The following is a 22474-nucleotide window of genomic DNA, read 5'->3' as shown; positions in this document are numbered from 1 at the left end:
GATTAATCAGAGGCTATCACCAACCCTTCGCTGTTCCGTGACTCAGGGCTTGGTGTAAGCACAGACATTTGATTTCGTGTTGCTCATAAAATAAAATTGTACCTCTAATCGCCATTTGCAAAGCATGCATTTTGTCACAGGCTGGTAGGGAGTTGTAGATCTCAATGCAGTGAACGTTTTGGCAACAAATATTTTGGGGCTTTCAAAACCTCATAAAACCAAGGGGTTTTATTCATAATAACAAAATCTCAACTTTCAGAGATCAAAAAATGTGAGATGGGTGGTTAAATAAGGATAAATCCTTATACTGCATTTAAAAAGTTGTACCTAGGAAGAACCAAATAAGAATTTGTGAGGCCATTCGACTGGAAGAATTCACCATGTATTTGAACTGTTAATGAAACATTACAACCATGAGTTGCTTGAGAGGGTGGGGCAAAGAAGAAGAATAAAATCAAAAATGCTGGGGGAAGTGCTAAATGCATAAATTGACATATTTGTACTTATTCCCATTTTTTTTTAATATTTCTGAATCTTAAATTCATCATCTATTAATTCAATCTTCATAAAAAAGATAATACCTGCCTCAGAGAGAGCTGCAGATAAAGAGAGGACTCCAGGCCACGGCACACGGTAGGTGGGTATTGCCTGTGTGGTGTCGGTCTGTGTGAACGTGGGAGCAAAGGGAGCAGGGGGACTGTCCAGCCGAGGGCTCTGTGGGAACGCCACCGTCCTGCCCTGCCCTCCCGTCCCCACACTCCCCTCGGACAGTGAAACCACTGCACGCAAAAAGCATTAGCATCACCTTTTTCACCCACAGGACTGCGCTGCTCAGCCTGCTGTCTGAAAAACACTCTCATCGGAAAACCACCATCCACAGAAATTGGGTGCTGTCTTTTCTTGATCTCTTTTCACAAGTTCACATGAAGGCAAGCATTCCTCTGAGGAAAGGGAGGCAGCTTTATTTTAGCTCCCTAAGAAAGCTGGGATGCAGCAAAGATGTGCAGAGCAGGCTACAGGCGCCCTCACCCCACGGACATAATGCACAGCAGCAATACAGGGCACTGACAGCTTTAAAGATATTAAAGGTATTTTCCCTACGAACAACCTTGTGCAATCTGGTAGGAAAAAAATGGAAATGGAATAGGGAAACAAAATAGATGATTGAAAAAACTGTCAGAAACACCTGAATTTGATCAGTTACCTACACAGGTGAACTTGATACTGTAAAAATGATCCTTTGCATACAATACACTAATTCCATGCGGTACATCTCATCCAAAGGCTCACAAGCCATGCTCTTGAAGTTAACAGGAGACGGGATATTTATCTTTAAATACAGAATTTAGTCCTATCATATTAATCCTTTGGTAGAAGTACTGCATAGTTTTATCTCTAATCGTGTATCAAAATGAGCAGCAGTTTTTACTAATAAAACACATGACTATGTGCAGGGGCGTTTTGAACTGCAAAACAGCTGAGCTGGATGACAATGTTGCAGAGTCACAACCTCAGGAGTTTAAAAAAAAAAAAAAAAGAAAACAAAGATGATAATTATAATCTTTGCATTTTTAATTTAACACCTTATACCCTGAAATGGCAATATTCCCATCTGGAGTCAAATCAGAGGTCTGTAGCATATCCAGGCACGAAGTCCAACTAGAGTTGTTTTCTTTTTCATCTTTTTACTTCTAAACACGAGAGAAGGCTCTTTGAGGTCCCTTGAGTTACGTACCCACCCTCAGGCACACAAGCCCCTGCGGGGTGGGAATCTGGCACCCACAGATCCGCTGTCACTTCTAGGGTAGCAGCTTCCCTGGACACGATCCAGAGCATGTGGTGCCTCGGCCAGGCTGAATGCAGGAGTTCCTCCTTAGCCATCCCCAAAACTACACCAAAATACCCCAAGACAGTTTGAATTTCAAACAGAAGACAGCTGGCAGTCTTTGACTTCAAAACATCAAACAGCCTTGTGTTTGCTGGGATTTTCACTCAAGCTAATCAGTTAATTGGAGTTAAGTACTCTGAGACATTATACATCCCTCTTCTCCTAATGAAGAGGCCACCTCTGCCAGCCAGGCTCCACACACAGTCCACTCACGGTTCCCTGCCCCTCCAACGTGCTCAGAATTATAAGCCAAGGAACTCAAGAGGACTTCAACTGAATCCAGAGAGCTTTCAACCCAAACACTCAAGCCCTTCGGAGGCATGGGGCTAGGGAATTTCAAACCTTTATTACTGAACCAAATCTTGGAGGTTTTATCCTGTTTGGTGCCTCTTGCCTATGAGCTGGAGTTTGGCAAGAGTGTGAAGCAAGTCGCCAAGATTTGCTTCATTACAGCATAACCTTGCAGAGCAGACATTTGCATGGAAAAGGACTTTGAGTCCAAGTGGCTGTTAGTAATAACTGATGTCAAGTGATCACTCTGGCATGTAATTAGTAATAATAAAAAATAACGCCATCTCATTGCTCATATATGAGGCTTTTCATCCACGGTTTAAACAACTTCAAGCACTAGTCACAATTATTACTAACATTTTCAAGGAATAAGAAAATTTCACTTCTAGGTGAAATAATTTGCCCATCTAGTTGTCAGCAGCAGAGCTAAAGGCAAAGACCCAGACTGGCATTACTAAACCATGTGTCCTCCTTTTTAGGTTGTACCTTTAACCATGATCATCCCTCTGTTGAGACACAACTGAGCTGCCCATTGCTGTCTCCTAGGAGTTTTTCCTCCTCTCCCTCCCTTTTTATCATTTCCCCCTTGCTGATCCCCAGCTGAAGCAATCTGTGTGCTTCAGATGGGAGCAGCCAGGTGAGCCCAGACCTGCGCATGGGATGCACAAGCTCGACTGGCTGATGGTCCCCAGGGCTGGGCGGGGAACGACGGGGACAGGACAGGCGGCGAGAGGCAGTGACAAGCACCAGGGACTGGCACCTCTTCCACTGGCGAGACAAGATCCAAAAGAAGACGTGTCTATCTGCTGTGGGAGCCTCTGTTCTCAGACCTTCAGTACCACATTTTATAAATATTTTAAGCAGTGAGACTGTTAGCATACAGTGCACTTAAAGGCATCCAGAAGCTGTCAAGAGATTTCCTTCCCCTCACTGCCTCCTCTCAGACTTGACTGTGATCTATATCTTGCAGGAGATTTTTAGCTGCTTTGATTAAATACTCACACTATCCATAACTGCACCAGAACTGAGTCCTTGGCTAATATTTTAACTGTCAATTTTGCCTTTTATCTGTTTCTATAAAATCTATCTTTTTTCATTTATATACCTCATATCATATTTTCAGTTTTCTTTCCACTGTTCTTTTAGCAGCATTATTGATTTAAATGCATGCAATAAATCCTTTTCAAAGGAATATGCTTCCTGTTTAAGATCAAATCAGAATGCTGAGCCAAGTTAATTGTCTTAAAAGCTGTGGTTAGGATCAGTGGACAAAAGTCTTTTTATTGGGCCAGATTCTGATCACAGATTTAATGAGGCTTGTATGGTATGAGACAAGACAAATTTGGCCTTTAACATTTACAGTTATGCAATAAATCTTAGCAATTAGTATTTAAATAGTAGTAGCAATATGCACACTATTACTGTGAAACCTTCAGGTACCCTCAAATCTTTAACATAGGATAGTTCTCCTATAAAAATTTTTTTGACCTTGATGGTGTGGATAAAAATACCTTTCTGTGGAGAACGTTTATGTTTTTTATTCCAAGATATCCTGTGTCCAAAACCCTGAAAGCTGATGTCCATGTGTTTTAGAGTTATATAATTTCCATATACATTTGAATTTTATACACAGTATACATTAGATTGCAAATATTGAGCCCTGTGATGATAGAGATACAAGACGAACCTGTTATAGCAAAAAGTCCAGAACAGAGACTACCTTACCTCTGTAACTAACTTAGTTAGAACACACAATATCCACTGCAATGATGCAGCAAGCATTGCTGGTAGGGAAAACGAGAATGAACTGAGGAAGATAAACAATTTCCAAAACATCCTGCTTTGATGGGAAACAAACTCATTCAGAGCTCAGAAACTGATGTTCTGGGCAACAAATGCAACCTGTAAAACGGGGGAATTGCAAATGACCCCGCTCACAACAGTGCTGTAGTGTTTTGTTAATGAATGCCAGGACAGCTCCTCCTTTTCCCTCTGACAGTCCCCAGAGGAAAAGTCTTTTAGAGAGGCAAAGTCAGAGTTCAGAAAAAATGTTTTTGAGAACATTCTCCTTGGAGAAACTCATTAAACTCGCTAGCACAGTCTCTGTCAAATAGTTAAAGTAGCACTTCCTTCACTGAATACCTCTTTCAGCACAAAATAACTGAAACCTACACCTCCCATCCCACATCAGGCTTGCACTGCATTAATTCGTTGGTACTACTCCCTGACATAGAATTAGGATCCTTGATCTCCTGTGCAGTTTAAACACTAACCTATACACCCAATTTTATCTGGACTTAACCCAAACTAGAAAAAAAATACTTTTTTTGGTAGCACACTTAACGTGCTTATTTCCTGTCTGATTTTCTCCATTTACCTATGCAAGTATGAGGTCTTATTATGTTGTTTATAAAGATTAATGACAGTAAAGACACTCCAAAGATATTTTCACTTCTTGTCTCATTGTGCCCAGATACATCCAAGTTAGACATGTGCTTAAAATACTAAACACAGAGACCCACTGAAGCCAACAAACCTACCTGCATGTGTAATGAGAGGCATACCATAAATGTATTGATGAAATAGGACTGTTTGCTGGTGGTTTTGGTTTTTTTTTTCGGGGGGGTGGTGGGGGCGGTGGGGGTGTTCTCAATGAAAAAGTTACACCTGGCCATTTACCCTCTTCTAGATTGCTATAACTCATCCCGTGGCCCAATTTTGTTTCTGGTTCCTTGTGTCCTTATCAGGAGCTCCTGTTGAACAGCCTCAGAAAAGAGGGCAAGCAAAACAACAGGCAACAGCACAGAGCAATACATGCTATAAGGAGGAAGCTACTATTGATCATTAATGCATCAGTAAGACACAAAGGGCCAAGAATTTGTGGTTCAGTGAAAGTGTTCATTCACTTTTATTCCCTGTGAGCATCCTCCTTTCCCCTCCTCCACCTCCTCCTGCTACCCATTGTTAAGGCTTTCAGAGCCATATATTCAGTGGTATGTGTTTGAACTCATCATTTATATGGAGTGATAAATTGGAGCATCATCATTTTCAGATGCAAAAGTTCACACAGAAATGTAGTCTGGGATTCAATATTTGATAATGCTTTGCAGAACTCTGCCTAATTTCTACTTTATGTTGTACATTACCTGAAGTTCTTAGATGTTGAATCAGCTCCCCTCAGCCTTTAGATGTAGAATTTTATGGGTCAATGAGAGAGGATCAGACAATTCATTTCTTTACTGCAATGTGTCTTTTAGCATGGATGTTCAACTCTAAAAAGTGGGTGGGAGCTGGAAATCAGAACCACACAGCTCTATTTCTAGCTGAAATATTTTGTTTCAAATGCGGAGTTTTAGTTATTTTGTTCTTTGCTACAAAGCAATAAATACATCCTTTCACAACCAGAGGTTGAGTAATTGCCAATCACCAAAGATCAGGATCTGGTACAAAGCTAGACTGGTGCTAAAGATTCCTGGGGGTCAGAAAAAACAGTGCAAGCTGAATCCTATGAAACCTGTTAGTGTCTCTTCTTAGTTTCCCTCTTAAGATAAAAGATATAGCTTACTAACAAAGTTAAAGTTTTCCTCTGTTTGGAAAGACAAGTGATATACCAGTAGGAGAGCAAGCATTTCTCTTCACTCTCAGGCAACAGCCCCAGCCCAGGTTCACTGCTAGCAGGAGTGTTACACAGAACAGAGCAAACACAGCTTGAGTTACAAGAAACAGGCCGAGCAGGAAGTCATAGAGATGGAAAAAACCCTGGTTTTGACTTCTAAACTGAATAAATTTGATATAGAAGTGGTAGCTGCAGAATAAGAGACAGAAGCCTAGTGTTGGTGCTTTTACACTCCATGTTTTGAACATAAGAAGCATTTTTTTAAAATAGGTTTTAGATGATTTATGATTATCTGAAACTTTGGGGAAAAAAAAAAAAGGTCTGACGGAAAATCACTCAGAATTGCAATCAAAACTGGATTTGCACTATGTGGTTCAAATGCCAAGACAGATCTGAGATGTTATTATAAAAACAAGATTTTCAAACTTTCCTTGTGGTTTTGTGGGGTCATCTGAAGATAACTGGAAAGGCAGTTTTTAAGACCACATTTTACTCCATGCTAATGCTCCTGTACCCAGAGAGATACCCCTCAGTTCTGACAGGGAGAGGAACACAGAGCTGTTTGTCTGCCACTCACTTATAAAACAACCAGTATTTTTAGAAATCTCACTCACAAAAAATGCTGCGCCTCAGCTTGTGAGAAACCAAAAGATATCAGCAGCAGGAAGCTGCTCAGAAGGAAAGGAGGAATTGGCTTTCCTAATTCAAAGAAAAAGCTTCTTAACAATTGCATTCCAGTACAGACCAAAAGCCACTGATAAACCAGATCACATGAAATCACTGACTTTAGGGTTATGCCTGCAGGGAGTACAACACACTGACTTTGGGCTGAAAATATCAATACTTCATTTTTTTAAATCTGAAGCAGACTGAGGGTAAAGGGTGTTTTGAGAAAATATTTTCCTATGCACTGGCAATTTAATTCCCTGACATGCAGATGTAGGGAGGGATGGGAAAGGTTAGGTGCAGGGAGATCTTTATCATTTCCCAATCCTTGTTCCATGCCCACCCCAGGGCGTCTGAATTACAAAATCTCCCATTTGTTATAAATTTCAACCTCCTGTTTTTTTTGTCGCGCTCTGTAGCGCATAGGAGCATTTTAATGTGTGCAATTCTTAAATGTCAGTGTAATGGAAAGCAGATGAGTCTTTTATGACAGCAATTTTTCACTCGCTTTTCTTGCTAAAACTATGCAGCGGGAATAAAAAAAAAAAGATTTAGACGGTGAAAATTGTGGTTTAAACCAGATACCACACTAATTCTCCTTGCTTTAGCCACGTGAGGCACACAAGCGTATTAAGGCATCAGCCTCCTTTCAGACTGCTCTGATGCAAACAAAAATTATGAAGTTGAATGAGAATTCCTCATTAGCCTTGCCTAACCTTTCTGCTGGTCGAGGTTTGTTATGAATTTAATTATGGGGTGCTGCTACATGCTACAGCACTCCCTGGGCACTGCACAGGATACTTCAGATGAGTGACAGTGCCTGACCAGACAGTAATGCATGGCAGGGTATAACAGTGTGAAGGAAAAGCAATTTTTATCCTGTTCCTCCTCCTACCCCACTTCCAGAATTTTGTACGTGGCACTTGCACAGCCTGCAAAAGGAGCCAAAGATTTAATGAGCATTTGAAAGTTAAATAATTTGTAGATGTGAGTGTTCTGAAGCCTCTGTTTGCAGAGAGCCAAAAAAAGATACGTCTCTGTACGCAGATGAAGCTGAACCACTTTACACTTACCCAAAAAACTCTTCAGAAAGTACAAGAAATGCCAATTGAGCCAGATATGCACCGCATTTAGGAAGGTCACTGTCTAAGGATATGTTCTTGCCACATGTGCAAATGGATGAAGGTAACTGAAATAATGAGGAGAGTATAAAATAGGATTTAGAAGGTGAACTAAAGTTATTGCAAGTATACAACAAAAATAAATTAGATGATCCCTTGTCCAAATATAATATTTAAGAAGGTAAGCTAATGATCTTTCTTTGAAAATAAGGCAAAGTAACTTCATTTTAGAATACAGTAATTCTTGAGTTTGTGTCAAGTTTTGTTATTTAATGTTTTCCATTGAGAAAAAAAAGCTGTAACCCACCACAGAGAAATTTAAATAGGTCCCTTCTTCAAGGATATGCAAAACTTGTTTTGTGTGAAAAAGTAAAAAAAAATTAAACAGCTCGCACAAAATCCCCCACTTTCTTATGTGCATGCAGCAGAAATCTCAGTATGCATACATGCCTGCTTGAAACTTTATAATATGTAAAATCTTATCTCAAACTGTCAGATGGCATCTGGACATCCAATGTGAAGGCTACCAGTATCTGAATCTCTGTATATCATCTACCTACTGCATAAATAGATGAAACATGTATTTTCTTTCCGCCTTTTGGAAAACTTATTTTCAAAATTTAGGTATTTTATCACATTGTTATTCAACTGTATCATAGTAAAGCCTTAAGGTATTTCTCATGTTGGTCTGGAGGCAGCAGAGGTCTAACTTTAAAGAAAATGTATAAGTAATACAATTAAGTCCAAAAAACCCCAACCCACAACCTAAAAAACAGATAAACCCCACAACCCTCCAGAAACATATAAAGCCTGATATTGTCAGCTTAGCTCTAATCACAGCAAAATAGAAGGTAACCTTCTCAGTAGGCCAGATGCTGACTTGTGAGCATCATCCAGGATGCTTTTCTTCTGGCTGGACTAAGGATCCACTCTTCTGGTGGATGAGAACAACTGCCTGGGGTGGGTGCCAGGGGGAGACTTTCAGCTGTACCTTTCTCACATCCAAAGACTTCTCTAGCTCATCGCAAGAGGCGGGATGCAGAAGGTAGGTAGAATTATCACTATTTTAAGATCTAAACTTACATCCCGGTTTTAAAAGTTCATGGAATATGCTTGAGTAGTTACATTCATTATCAGTAAAAATGGGAACTGGTTCCTAAATAACCATGAGTAACCTTTTAAAATTCAACTCTGAGACTAAGACCATTTTGCTGAGTCAAAACAAGTGACCCACAAGTACCTACACTAATGGGCATTGTTTCTCTAGGTGATAAAAACTAGCTCTAGTTTTTCTGACTGTTCCAAAGCAAGGCTTCTTTGGCCAAGGAACACAATGTCAGGCTAAACCCGAACTTGGGGATGTTTAACAAGTTAGAACTAGACCCAACCTGGTAACATGCTGTTTAGGCTTTGTCCTTCCAGAGCTCATCTAGCTTTGATCAAATGATACAAGACTACTACCTAGGAGATGTCTAGTCTGTATAAAACAAAGTCAGAGGCAAATACTCCTGATTAGAGTGTGTCTCCTAAATCTACCACTGGGGAGAATCTTCTCTCTGTGATTCAGAGCGATCCTCAAGCACCAATAACACACCAAGTCTCAGTTTTGTTCTATCAACCAGGCTGCTTACATTTACCACTGCTGTTTGGGTAGTAAACTCCCCATAAAGGGCTTCAACTACAGATTCCATCACTGCCACAGAAATACTGCATCCAAACATATGCATAAACACTGTAGGCCTAGAAAATATGATCTTGGGATTTCAAATCTGTTTTGAAATAAAAGCAACAGGATCCTGGGTTTCCAACCTGTCTTTTCACCCACACTCACCTGAGATTTCACTATTTAGAAGTCATGTTTTCAAGACTTGTTACCTTCTCAGCAACGTAAGGTGAAATGACACAAAAATCATCCTTCATTTAGTTTTCCTACATGCCTAGAAATATATTTGTCATGAATTACAATTTTTGAGAAGAACCAGAAAGGAGCTGCTCTGTCTATACACTGCAAGAGGGAAAACCTGCTCAAATGCCTCTGCCTTGCAATATTCACATCCCGCCACACCGGGGCAAGAAGTGTTTAGAGGCCAGTTTGCAGGGCTTTCCCTGCCTCTAGATTCCTCTAACAAGGAAATTACATTCTCATTACAGCAGTCCTTCCTTCAGATGAACTGGACTAAACCTGGATGGGAGACGCTAAGGTAGCACAGCTGTGACACGCGGCCTGGGATCCACCAGCTGCACGCAGCTCTCGGGGGGGGCTGCAGCCTGAAATCCACAGCAAGGTGATGCTGACAGGGGGACTGCTCAGTAATCCCAGTCCTCAGCCATGCAAGGAAACATATTCACAGTGGACATGGCTGCCAAGGTCAAACTACCCATTATCCCATAACCTCGTTAACCCCTGAGGGACCCCAGAGAGATGCTGTGGTCTCCCAGCTCTCAGATAGACCTGAGCACACACCTTGTGACTCTCCAACATGGAAAAGCTTCACTCTTTGATTCAGAGGCTCAGCGAGGTGATAGGGACATTGTGCAATTCTCACACTCTTGTAATGAGGCCACTGGATGTGTATGGACTCTCTTATTCACATCGGACACATAGGCCTGGATGGCTGCTGTGGCTACACAAAGGTTTTCAAAAACCCTTGCCAAAGTGGTTGAAGCAATCAGGCAGCCCTGAGAGGGCTGCTATGACCCCTACACTAGTTCCCTCCAAGGCCTGCCAGTTGTTGTTAATCAGTTACTAAATAAAACTCACACTTTCCTACATTCTGTTTACTCAAAAGAGCTAATGAAAACACTTTAGAAAGCTGGTTTAACCCTTTAGGCAACCATCTAAGATAGTTGTAATTAAAAATCTGCCCGTAACTGAACAAATCATCATCAATACTTCAGATTTTGAGGGAGAACAGGACTCCCCTGTTGCTTGATAATTTGAAGATAGCTGACAAATGAATGTCAGAAAGTTGAATAGATGATCTGTCCAGCATGGCAAATTTTTAATTTACCCTGCCTTGTTTATGAGTAAGATCTTTACAGCACTGAGCTACCTAAAGCAGCAGCATTATTCAGCTGCACAATTGGAACAAAACAACAAACAGTTCAAATTAATTCTGTATAAAGGCAGAACAAATTGTATCATTTGCAATGCAAATGTGATTTCAAGCTTCATTAGCATCTTCTTTAAGGTCTAGTGCCTTAGTAGTAGGATAGAGTGATTCTTCCCAACCTCCTAGATACGTGCCAAACACCCTACCACTCCTTAGTTCTTTCCATCAGGGAGTAAAATGGAGGAACACATCAAGCACCAGAAGCCAAGAGCGGTAACATAACTTGCTTTGCTCCAATTTGGAACTAAACCTGAAAGGCTAGCTTTTATTTTAGTGGAGAACATTCCTGATGAACCCAAATATTGTGATTTATTCTGCCTTTGCTTAAATGGCTTCCACAGCAGTGAATGTGGATGAAATTGAGTATTAATTTCCTCAACAACAACACAGACCCCTATAAGATAGCTTTCTGTTAATCTCCAGATTGCAAACGAAATCAGATACTGAGAAAAAAAAAATTGTAAAAATGGAAATATGAGATAAAAGCTTCAGGATTTGACTGCTTCAACTCTGATCTGCTTTTCTCCTGTGCATCCCTTGCATTTACAGCGTGAAAGCCAAATTCTGCTCCATCATGCAGCAATTAACAGTGGAGTTATGGCCCTGGGACCCGAGCAGGGATGGGAACACCAAAATTCTAGGGCAATAAAGAGCAAAGTTCATGAGGCATGGTTCATCAGTACAGGTACAGCACTGCCTTGATCCAGACCTCTCAACATACATGGATGACTCCATGGGAGAACACTTGATGGCTACTTAATATATAATCGTTTTAGTATTGAGTAATTACATTTAATAGAATACATGGGAACAAACTCCTGATAGGTATTTTGGAAACACAGTATTAGAGATATTTAAAGGGCTAATTGGTATGTGAATTCAAGATGATACAATTACTCCAGATAGCCTTCCAAGAGGATACCTGATGCATAAACCTCCACGTAACAGGGATATTTTCACGGACTACTTTCTTTGCCTACCCAGAGAAGTCTTCCCTTGCAAGCAAGCCCTTCAGGGATGGTTGAAGAGTATGGGAATAACAGTGTTTTGACATAGCAGTCCACTAGAGGTCCTGCTCAACTCAGAATGATCTAAACCTCCCTCAGCTGAATGTGATGAAATGCAAATGAAAATATGCCCAAATTGTGCACACAGACTGGATACATAGATGCATATGCTAAATTTAGGAAATGGAAATATGCGTCTGATTCATATGCCCAATGACTGCCCGTGCAGGAATGAATCAGTTAATTTGCTCAGGCCAAAGCAGCTACAAAGTAGCCAAAACACGTACTGTTGTCCAGTCCATGTACATAATCACACCAGCTGCATGCACAATTGAATGAACACCTTTTATCGAATCAGGCTCTGTACTATAGAAAAAGACAGCTGAATGCCTGGTCCCATCTCCTGTCTTAAATCAAAGTCTTGGGTTCATGGAATAGTTTGCCAAGGTTCAGCACAGGACTGGTGAGAACCCATCTGGCATTCTGGAGTCTGCGTGAAACTGGGTGCAAATAGTGCGTCTATCAGGAGTCAGACACTGGCAGGAAATAAGATGTGAAAATCAAGCTCTGCTGGCAATTCCTGAATAGCACAGCGTGAGTAGAAAGAACTGATGCCACCAGTTACACCCAGCGAACACAGAAGGTACCATCGGTGAGTCTGAAACACACAAAGAAAATGTTGGTTGTACAGCACACCAGGAGCATTTCTGAGAGAACAAAAAACTCTGAGTGGGGAGATAAAACATGGGTTATATGCACACACAAATACATGCCCTCAGATGGTGTGTTGGACATGGATCAGCAAGGCTGGAGTTCAGTCACTTTGGGAGCTGATGTGCCCCTTTCGACCATCCATTTTTCCAAAAAGTGACCTGTGGTTGTTTTTATCACTGGGAGCTGTGAAAAACCAAGCAGGCAAGTGGGGTGAGGGCAGAGGACTGGAGTGTGAGGGTGCTGCAAATGTACGGCAGTCGCTCACTGCTCTTTCACAGCCCACTTTAAATCTTGCTCTGACAGTTGTAGAGCAGAACAGCCTTACTCAGCTCCTGTTTTGCTCTTTGAGTCATATCTTTTTATTTTATTGACAAAAGCAAGTTTTCCACCTTCTCAGAACTGCAGAACCAACACAGGGAGCAGATTCCCCTGCCTGCATGCATCACGAATACACAGCACAGCTCTTGCTGCCAGTAGCTTTTTCCGAGGAATGGCAGATGCAGACAAATAAATACCAGCTGGTAGAAAAATCAAGTCCTGATGTCTCATCTGAGGCTTGACTTTTACCTTCTCATTTGAGAGGTCTCCTCTAAATCAACACAAGAGTTCTTCCAAAGCTGCACACATGCCATTGCTCTAAAAACTTCCATAATCATATCTTGTGAACAAACATGAGTCATGAGCAAAATTCTGAAAGCCAAAAAGGCTTTAAAATTAATCTAAGTAACCATCACATTACCATCAGTGCTGCCTAAATCCCTCCTATAACTCATTTTGGCATTTTACAGATAAAGATAAGGCACATAAAAAGTCCAGCTGGCCAAGCTACCTTAGTCTATAGGTGGGGATATGGGAGGAGAAAAGTAAAACAATACTGAGGGTTAGCTGAAAATGATCCCGTGACCGGGGGAAAGGGAAAGCAGGGGAAACAGCTGAATACTTCCTCTCTGCCCCAAATGTTTGGCTACCTTGAAACCTAAGCATCCAGGCAAGGGGACTGTGGGGAGGTTCAAATGCACCCCCCACCATTTTCATGTCTTTTATTTGGGCTGTTCAAGTAAGCTACACACAGAGCCCCTAAGAGTCTGCAAAGCTGTGGTTACAAATCCAGCTGCAGCCCAGGTTATGGTTTTATGTGGGGCTTTGGCATGGTCTCTCTCTTCTGCAGGAACCTCTATATCAGAAACAACCACTGCCATTCCATCTCTTGGTGATAGCATATCATATCCTCCTTACAGTAGAGACAACTTTGCATCCTGAGCAGAGGAACACTGTACGGCAGAGGCAAAACAAAAGAAAGAGCAGGAACCAAGAAGGACAGAGGCCAGAAATGTATCAGTTTTGGAGCTTTGTCTGCAATAACGCAGGAAGAAGGTCGTAGAGGGAAGAACCCTACTAAGCTGAACTGACCCGAGCAAAGTCCAGTGTCTACATAAAGAAGTCTAAGAAAGGAGAGAGAAATTGTTGATCCTATAGCCATAGCACTCAGAACTGGAGGTGAGAGGATACAAGGCCTGCAGCAAATGGAGGAGCAGTTTGAGATTCAGTAGGTGATGCTCTACCACACAAAGTCCTCACAGTGTTTTTCCGATAGAAAACAAGTTGTCTCATGTATCACTTCTCACTTCCATGAAGTATCATTATGAACACACTCCATTGCTCCACAAAGTCCTATGGAAATAGGTCACAATCTTCTTGTCAGATCATACCTAAAAGGCAGTGTACATCTATTTACTTCCATCTATTTATATAACCTCCATTACCATAGTAACTTATCCTTCCATTAATACTACATGATATCTTCCTTTATTAAAGGGGTAAAATACAGTTTTCCATTATCAGCATTCAAGGTTTCTGTACCATTCTCACAACTGATTTCAAGACCACATCATGGCTTGCCAAATTCTATGCTACCAGTGCTACCAGTTATACCTGCTGACTACTTTGGCCTGGGGTAGGAGCAGGGAAAGGAAACTCTCCTCCAGCAGGGTGTCAGAAGTTAAGACTGCACTGGAGCACAGAAAAGAGCAATATTAATTCTTGCATTCTGTTCCATCCCATGTCAAATCAGCCACTCTAAATATTGGGGGTTTTCTAATGCTTAAACTAAAAAAAAAGAGCAAGAGAGAGAATCAGTCCAAAGAGAGGCTGCAGGCACCAGTTGCTGCATATAATCACTGAAAGCTGTAGCACTGTGAATATATTTCTGATTATGTTTCACTTCTTCATTATTAAAAATGGGCTGGAGTTGATTCATAGTTTTGCTGCAATCAGCTGAAACGCAATTACCATCACAGCACAAACCACTTCTGATGCGGACTCTCAGACTGCCAGGAAGAAATACTGCTGTATTTCTAACGCACTAATTTTCCCCAGTGGCAAATACAGCTCATTTGTTTACAGAGTTTGGGAACTTTCTGCAAAACTTTGTACAAACTAAAAACTACATGGACTGTTATACAGGGTCTGGACTACTCAATGGAGCTAGATTTTTCCTTCGCAAAAAACTTTAATCTGACATTGACTGTGGCACTATGTTACAGCATCACCAAAACATAAATCCTTCCACTGCGGGAGGGAGTTTGCCCATGGCCTCCTGCAGAACCACCACCCACCTGGCCTACCCATAACCTACCTGCACCCCGCAGATCCGAGTCCTGCTCTATCACAGATTTCTTTCATCTTTCAAGTCAAACCTGTTCTCACAAGCCCACCAATTTTCTTTAAAAACACCATGGGGTAGCAGCAGGGTGGGGAACGACGTTTATATTTTTGCCAGACATTCAGCATAAGCAGCATGAGCAATAATGGCTTGTCACTCTGCCCATCTCTTTTTCCTTCCCTCCAACCTGCCACTTTTCTTTGGGATTGCCCACGCAAAGAACTAGGAAATGACTTTAATTTTCCCTGAGTATTAGACAATTTCTCCATGCATGTACTTTCAGCAGAGTCTTTCTACAGAATTACAGCCCAAAGGGTGTTGGTAGGCAGAGACGGCAGTGCATCAGAGACTGGGAGTGTCACAAGAAGCAACAGATGATTACACCAGTACTGTGTCCTACCTCTAATTATAGGCAATTTGCATCTACTACAAGTATATATTTATGCCAAAATATAGCCCAGGTTAAGAAAGAAGAGAGATCTGTGCATAGGTTGAAGTTCAGGATACAGCACACAGAAGCACGGGGAAGAGGGAATGTCAGAACTGGGTTATTAGGAAATGGGCAGTAGGAGACAAAGCCACTGCATCTTCGTGTTTCTGTCCTTCTTCAGAGGTTGTCAGTGGAGTCATATCTCCATTGGCAACATCACAATCATCTCCACAGCAACAAATGTGATGCTGCACAACGCTGAAATATCTATTTTTAAAAAGGTAGGAGGAAAACACAAATGTGGAGCATGTAGGGGTTGAACAGCCACACAAGTCTAATGACTATAATGGGAGGTGCATAAAAATACTCACTGAAAAAGAAGCCAAGCAAAATCAGCTTCTGAAAATTTCTCCAAGCATAACATCTCCTGGACCCCTCATTACATCTCGCAGGCAAAGGTAGCAAAAGAAGTCACAGAGGCAGCAAAATTCTCCTGCAGCTCATATCACTGCCTCTCCTCTGAAATGCTCCCCAGTCCACAAAGCCAAGCAAGGCAGGTGCCAGGAGAAGTGCTGCACAACCATGAATGAAACATCCGTGCCTGTGACTCGCAGAGTAAGACGGACCAGTTTATGAAAGGACAAGTTTAAACTGGTGGTTTACACTGTGTTAAAGTGCAATTATTTCTGAGAGGAAGACCACTTACCCTTAAAAAGGGTTTGCAACCATAAAATGTACGGGGATTAAAGTGAAAGGAAGCTTATTTTCCAAATCTGATCTACATGTAGCCAAAATGCTGTAAGAAGCATTGCCTTTAGGTTTGTTTAGATGTTGCTAAAAATTCTAGGAAATTTCTGTTATGATTTGTATCATCCAAGGTTATGAAAACCTCTTCAGGTTAGCTGTTCTTGGAAACACATCTGACAGTTCTATTGAAATCTTAATAAGTCTTAAACTGCAAGGGTGGATGGATCTGAAATGTCATTGATTGGCTTTGTCTTAAACATTTCTTCTCAGGTCAGGACTCAAGTGACTGAGAATCCTTGGTAGTCAGAGTGGGATGCTTGAGACAAAAGACCCTCTCTATTCATCCTTGAGAAAACAGTCTTGGTTTAAAACATGAGTTGCAAATACTGTGAAAGTAGTGGTCTTCTCTAAGGACACAGTACCTTTGTAATGTGCTTAATTCTGCCATTCACCCTGGTAAGCAGCAAGTGCACTGCTGGGTGGGACAGGTCCTTCCCACCACACCTTACAGCATTTATTTACAAAAAGAGACCAAATTCTTGAAAAATAAGAGCATGGGGTAAGAACATATTTGGGCAAATGAGTAGTGGTGACCTGCAATGCCTCAAAATCCCTTAGATCACATTCTAGACAATGTTGCTATTCTCCGTGTTTGTGAACTGCAAATTGTAATCAAATTCAAGCGAAGCAGAAGTCTAAAAAGATAAAAAAGCTATGTTTAAAATTTGTATAGGACATATAGTACTGTAAATATTTTTAATTGGTGCTATGAATTACAGTTTTATGCTGCTTGTGCTGTGCACTGCATATGTTTTGAAATCAGCAGTTTATCACTGAAACAGGCTGATGGTTTCCACTAACAAGAACTGGGATATGAGACTACAATAAATATTGTAGAATAAATGGGAATACTTTTCACTGCAGAAGTAATATATCTTTCTTCAAAATGAGTCTCTCTCCTCGGTGGCTTGACAACAGAATTTGATTGTCTTCAGCCTATCCGGAAAAAAAAAAAAAAAAAAAAAAAAAAAAAACAAGAGAGTAATGTATCAATTTTTAAAAAGGTTTCATCTGGAAACATTTTAGATCCTGAAAGGACTTTCAGAGAATCTAGGGAGCGGGAAATGTTTGCTCTGCTGGTCAGGGGAGTCTGGAACACAGGTCTAGATTCCTTTTCTTGCCAGATCAACCTAAATGAGCGCCCATGTGCTGGGAAGGTGCCTTTTGCAAAGCAGGTAGGTCCCCATCAAAGTTTTTAAAAGCTTTCAGCCTCACCCTACAGCACAGCTCAAACATTTTTTATGCCACAGTGAAAATATTTTTTCAGGACAGGAAATCAATGTCCTTCCCAACTCCATTTTTAAACAGCAAGTCAGAACAAACCCACCTACTAAATGCTTCCTTCATGCTTTTAAAGGCTTCTTCTGCATCTTATAATAATTGCAATTCAGATATGCCTAAAAAACAAGAAATAAGAAGGTAATGGCACAAGACTGTTCTGCTTGCTCCAACAGTACAGCCAGCTTCCTACAAGAAGAGAACAAGGTAATAGAGAAAGCTAGACCACCCCTCACTCCCTTGCATGGATGAACCAAGAGGGCTGTCAATCCTATCCAAACCAGGCCCACGGGCACATACAGCGGGTGCCTGGCAGTGACCTGGGCACACTACAGAGATTATTTCTACAGTCAGCATTGTGCATTAAATTTTGAAAAAAATCTGACCCCAGATTGTGAGATCTCCATAAACTGGAAAAAAACATTTCTTTATAAGCAAGGTTTGTGGAACGAAGCTAACCCATGCCCTTCACGCAACATCAGTGGAAGCTCAGTGAATTGTCAAATGCATTTAGATTCTCTTATATCAGGAAAGATTTTCAGTAACCCTTAAATGCCAGAAGAGTTAAATTATTCCGCTAAAAACCAAAGGACTCTGAGCATTTCTCACATTTCTGTGTTTATAGCATTAAACTTTCAGGTAGGACTGACACACCAGCCCACAGAGAACAGAAAAAGGTCACACTCTGGTGTCACATGTGTCCACCCAGAAATTGTGAGTTGGTGCATGTCAAAACAGGTCCAGGGACTTTCAACAGCAAAAGTGCTTAGAAAGAAACTCCTAAACACTGATCTTGCATGGTGAACTCCATTGGGCTGCCAGTCCACCCCACAAAAACAGTAGGTATGCCATGATGGGTGATCAATAGTTTATGTTATTGAAACTACATACATCTGCAGGGGTTCAAAGGTATCTCTTGGGCACTTCTTACAAAAAAAATGCACGATCATTCTTGTCAGCTGAACTGGTAACTGGTAACAGCCTCCTTTCCTTTTCTCTTACCAGAAGCAACAAAACTACCTCAGAATAGAAGAAACTGCAACACACTGGCAAGGGTTTAGTCTGAGAGGTATATTTTTGACTCTCCAGTGTCCCAGTCTTCTGCTGGTGCAGTTTTACCCTCCGTCCACATTTGTGCCTTAGACCTGAGAAGCCTGTGTGTGTGACTGCCATCTCCAAGCAGGAAGGTGTGCTTAGTCGCCCTCATTCAGATCCAGGTACAAAATGATTCTCCCTTCCTGACAACAGATATTTAGAGATCTACATCCCTCCCAGTGACATTATTTTTATATTGATAATAGAACATTAGCATGCCAAAGTGCAATTCGTATTTTATTATTTTCCTATGTCATAAAATAAAGACATTTAAATCACTGAGGAATTAGAGGAATGAAAGGAGCATTATGTTTAAGCAGCTACAAAATGTGGTTTACATCATGTAATAGGACATGTTTAATGTGGTTTTACAAGCAGCCTTTCATCATTTACATTTGCCTCTGGCTTAATAAACTGTGTCATTCTGTTTATGTTTGTTACGGTTGGATATAAATGCTTCCCAGGCAGCATCCCCATGAATCACACCTGGAACATGGAAATTGGCAATCAACATTTTTGTACATCACTTACATGCTTCTGCCTCTCAGTCTTAAGGTTTACTATTTTATTTAGGAGTGTGCCAAGTGCTTTCAATTAAACTTGATGGCCAGCCATGAGCACAGATATCAGACAGTGTAAAACGATGTAAGGTTTCAGCCTGCCATCCTCACTTGAGTAACATCCAGGAGTCATCGGGCTGGTGAAGGTACATACACCCTCTTAGCTACTGAAGGAGATGAAGGGCCTCTGATATATTTTGTCATTACTATGACAGCTAAGTGTCCTTCTCCACAAAAGATGATGAAGTCAAAGACAGAATTTCCACTAACTTCAACAGAGATGGGAACTCACCTCCAGCCTTCTGGGGGCTTTGGTTATGGACAGCAGAAATGAGCAGACACACGTTACTGGAGATGGTTCATCTGGGAGGTCATTTCCCAGTACAGTAAATAGCCTTCAACTGCTGAGGAAGTTCTCCACAAATAGCCAAGTTTGGATGAGCATATAGTGCAGTACCTCATGGAGACATCACAGGAGCTCAGCCTATGTTAAGATCATTTGCTCAATATGTATCTTTAAGTCTACAACCACAGTAAGATTTAATGAAAGACAGAAATTTGTTGTACATATCAGGAAACTGTCAAGAAACAGCCACTTTCACGTTGCAGCTGCCCTTTGAGATGCTGGAGCCATCAGAAGTAACAGAACTAGACACAAGGAGGCTGGAGATGCTGCATATGGCCCACTTCTAACCCCCAGGCTGCTGCAGGAGTAGACTCTGGTGGTTTTCAGCACACGTGTACAGATTTGCTATACACAACTAAGGCAAAGCCTTACTGCAGGTAGCTGCAACGTGTGTAAGAGCACAGGGACTCACTGGACAGGGATAGCCAGGGCTGTTGCGCAGTCTGCAGCAAAGGGACGTGGCCCTGGAGCTCCAGAGCCTTAAGGACAGGAAAGGAGTGAGGTATCTGGGGCCTCTGTGGAGCCCAGAGTGCAGCAGGGAGGTTTCAGTAGGAACAGGCAGACTTCAGGGGCCAGGGCTCTTTCCAGGGGCATCACCAAGCACCATTGATGGGGCAGCAAGGACTAAATAAACATTACTTTTCCCAGTCAACACGTTTACCACCGACTACACCACAGTCTAATTTCCCTGTCCTCTTCAAACCAACAGGCATTTGGTCACCAGTACTAGACACTAGTAGCTTTGTACCATGGACCCATTTGAAATCTGTGGAGCTCAGAGACCTGGAACATCTCTGGCTGCAGCACACTGTGATAGCCGAGTAGTATCTCAGTGCTACAGAGACACCAACTACCCAGCACAGGGAGTAATGCTGTTCTTGTAGAAGAGGGACATGACAGTGAGTTGCCCACAGCAAGTCAACAGTAGTCAGAAAATTAAGATAGATGCCTTAACAATCTCTGGTTTTCAGTGTAAACATGAATCCAGGAACATCCAGAGAGTATTAGATTTAGTGGTTTCACATCCAATAAAACAAGAGAAAACATTATGGGGATTTCTTTAAAAATTGCCTTTCATAGGCATTTTTATGCAGGAGCAGCTTCTGATGTGTAGAAAACTATTCACTTTATGAAAGAGATTACAAACGCATAGATCACTAATCTCTTTCATCATTTTTCATTAAAAATCAGGAGTTGTGCAGGGTTGAAAGTTCGCCAAGATTTTATTAAATTGGGCAAAGCCGGAGGAGGAATAATAAATATGTTCACAGGGATAAAGTTTTGTTCTCATTATAAACTTCACACTTTCCTCTCAATGCTGGGTTTCATTCTTTCCCTCTGGCACTTTCTGGCTTCTGTTCATTTTGGTGTTCATAGCCTTAATTTAAATCTAGATGCAGTGTATATGATATAGCATAACAAAGATTACAAATCTTGTTTGGAAGTTTCTTTTTTTTTATAGGCATGTCAGGGAATGTCTTTTCAAAAAATTCTACCTAAAATGCTCTTCACACAAATAATAGAGTTACAAAGTCAGCATAATAGTAGCAAAAGAGGATGAGAGGGAGAAAGAAAAAAAAAAGGAAATGAAACAGGTAATAAAAGAGATTTTCAAATGAGATTTGGAATCAAAAGCGGTGCCAGGAAGGCATTTCAATGGAAAGGAACTACCCTGTATGTTAGAAGTTGCAGAGGAGAAGGTTCTTGTATAAGTTTTACAGTAGAGGAGTGCAGGCAAACAAATCACAAGCTATACAGACAAGCACTATGGCCAGGGTAACTCAGGGCTGAAGGGAGGGCCTAGAGAAGGATGCGGCTGCATCCCTACGGCATGCCCATAATGGAAGGGGCAACATGAAGCGTGTGAAGAAAGGCATGAGTTTTCAATTAGGCACTAATACTCACTGGCGGTGTCCTTGGACACAACTAAATCTCTATCCAGGACACAGTGGAGGTAGGAATTTAGGATAGCAAGGTGTTCAGACTCTAAGCATTACTGGCAAAGACAAAGAAAGAAGTCAAGAACAGCAGCAAGGAATGGGCAAACAGCAAAACTGTGCTTTTAGTCTAATCATCCTCTGAAGGGGATTACACTGTACTCAGTAATTGCATGGATGACTTCCATTCACAGCAAACTTCATATAATTCCAAATAATTATAAAAGGTAGATCACAGCTGCAGTTAACACACACATGCCTTATCAAGGTATAAGAGGGAAGAGGCCAGAAAAGCAGCTAGTACTTCTGTAATACTTCCACACTTGCAATCACTAAAGTTAATCCCCAAGTTCCTTAATCAAAACTCATCAGGAAAACACAGTCAATGAAATCAGAAGAAATATTGCTTGAACAACTCTTGAGATGGGATTGGAGATTTTTGCAGCCCTACATTATTAAAAATGATGGACAGATCTTCATCAGCTTCTAATAATATCAAGTATAATGATCCTCATGGTTTTAGTAGCTACCTTTATCCATTTTAACTACCAAATCAATGATGACCATGAACTGTCAATCTCAAGCAGGTTTGAAAACCCTACGGAAAAAGGAATCAATCAATTAAGCCTGCAAAATATCAACAGAAAACAGAAAGGAAATATTTTTGACTGGCCCTTATCAACATTTTACAAAACAAAAAGAACCCAAAGCAGAGCACATAATTTGAAAAGCATAATTTGACCAGCAAAGTGACAAGCGTAATCAATAAGACCTTCACTAGGCTTCCAGGTAAACAGAAAAGTACCTGGGTTAAACAAGCTATAGTTAAAGTTTAAAAAATTCTTTATTGTAGATGTGATACAAAATCCACTGCAGCCTCCTC

The 22474-nt window shown here is 41.2% G+C and overlaps 1 long non-coding RNA gene across 3 annotated transcripts in view; it reads right to left on the bottom strand.

Moving 5' to 3' along the window:
* The window catches only part of LOC141967028 (uncharacterized), a 114795-nt gene that overhangs the window by 37885 nt on the left and 54436 nt on the right, over positions 1–22474 (bottom strand). For 2 of the 3 annotated variants that reach the window (XR_012634644.1, XR_012634647.1), the window contains exon 3: positions 7535–7650. The exons of the other annotated variant lie outside the window; for it this stretch is intronic. This is a non-coding gene — a long non-coding RNA (uncharacterized LOC141967028). The remainder of the gene's footprint in view (positions 1–7534; positions 7651–22474) is intronic. 3 annotated transcript variants of the gene reach the window in all.

Source organism: Athene noctua, chromosome 16, assembly GCF_965140245.1.
Source record: "Athene noctua chromosome 16, bAthNoc1.hap1.1, whole genome shotgun sequence".
Classification (NCBI taxonomy): Eukaryota; Metazoa; Chordata; class Aves; order Strigiformes; family Strigidae; genus Athene; species Athene noctua.
Note: the sequence above shows the minus strand (reverse complement) of the source record. Positions and strands in the feature narration are given on the sequence as shown.